Below are 930 nucleotides of genomic sequence, written 5' to 3'. Positions count from 1 at the left end.
ACACTTGCCTGCCTGTACACAAATGCCAGGAGCTTGGGGAATAAACAGGAGGGACTTGTCCTCCTGCTAAATGCAAATAACTGTGATGTCATAGGGATAACAGAGACCTGGTGGGACTCCACCCATGACTGGACCACTGGTATAGACGGCTATACCCTGTGCAGGAGGGATCAAGTGGACAAAAGGGGCAGAGGTGTAGCTCTCTATGTCAAGGAAAGCTACACATCCCTGCAAGCTGACATTGGCACCCATGGTGGAGGATTTGAGACCTTCTGGGTTAAAATCTGTGGGGAACATGGCACAGGGGATACTATAGTGGGTGTCCACTACAGACCCCCTTCCCAAGGTCAAGACCTTGACCAGGAGTTTGCCAGGGAATTGGCTGAGGCCACACACTCCTGGTGTATGGTTGTCATGGGAGACTTTAACTATCCAGACATCTCATGGGAGGAGCAGTCAGCCAAATCTGAGTGGTTGCAAAGATTTCTGTCATGCGTGGATGAGCTCTATCTGATGAAGGAAGTCTGTGGGCCGACGAGAGGTAAAGCGCTGCTCAACCTCGTACTGGCAACCGAGGACGACCTAATCAGTGACCTAACGATGGAAGGGAAGCTGGGTGACAGTGACCATGAGCTGATCACCTTCACCATCTGCCATAAAGCTGGCAAGTCAGTCAGTAATACAGAAGTCCTCGACTTCAGGAAAGCTGACTTTGACAAGCTGAGGAGGCTAGTCAGTGAGGCCCTAAAGGGCCACAACTCAGAGGGGAGGGGAGGGGAGTTCAGAATGAGTGGTGGCTCCTTAAGGGAGCAATCCTGGATGCGCAAGCAAAGTCCATCCCGTCTCGGAGGAAAGGCAGCAAAAGGGCACAGCAGCCCCCTTTGCTCTCCAGGGAACTGGTGAACTTCCTGCATCTTAAAAGGAAGACCT

At 52.0% G+C, this 930-nt stretch overlaps 1 protein-coding gene across 12 annotated transcripts in view; it reads left to right on the top strand.

Moving 5' to 3' along the window:
• KIAA1217 (KIAA1217 ortholog) overlaps positions 1 to 930 on the top strand; it is a 423,945-nt gene that overhangs the window by 178,243 nt on the left and 244,772 nt on the right. The window lies entirely within an intron of this gene.

This window comes from Gavialis gangeticus, unplaced genomic scaffold, assembly GCF_001723915.1.
Source record: "Gavialis gangeticus isolate Ggan-Ray unplaced genomic scaffold, GavGan_comp1, whole genome shotgun sequence".
NCBI lineage: Eukaryota > Metazoa > Chordata > Crocodylia > Gavialidae > Gavialis > Gavialis gangeticus.
Note: the sequence above shows the minus strand (reverse complement) of the source record. Positions and strands in the feature narration are given on the sequence as shown.